Source organism: Pygoscelis adeliae, unplaced genomic scaffold (genome assembly GCF_000699105.1).
Source record: "Pygoscelis adeliae isolate BGI_AS28 unplaced genomic scaffold, ASM69910v1 Scaffold1132, whole genome shotgun sequence".
In the NCBI taxonomy this organism is placed as follows: Eukaryota; Metazoa; Chordata; class Aves; order Sphenisciformes; family Spheniscidae; genus Pygoscelis; species Pygoscelis adeliae.
The window spans coordinates 4,332-4,639 of NW_008824347.1; positions in this window are offsets into that span (position 1 = coordinate 4,332).

The window sequence follows — 308 nt, forward strand, 5'->3', positions numbered from 1 at the left end:
CTCCCCTGTATTTATCCGCCAAAATCACGCAGTGCACAAACCCCAGCAGCTAACGCAGGCAGGAGCGGGCTGAGGGGGGGTTCCTTCCACACACCCCCACCCCCCCTTTATTCACATATTTATTTTTCTTCGTTTTGAAAAGAATTAAAACCAAACCACCTTGTCCAGCAAAATCCCCTCGGAGCAACCAGCGAGCACCCCCCCGACACACGCCGCTCTGCCCCCCCTCCCAGAGACAACTTTTGGGGGGAGGCAGGACTGTCCCTGGCTGGGTGGCACAGGGACAGGCCGGGGGGGGCCCCGCCACG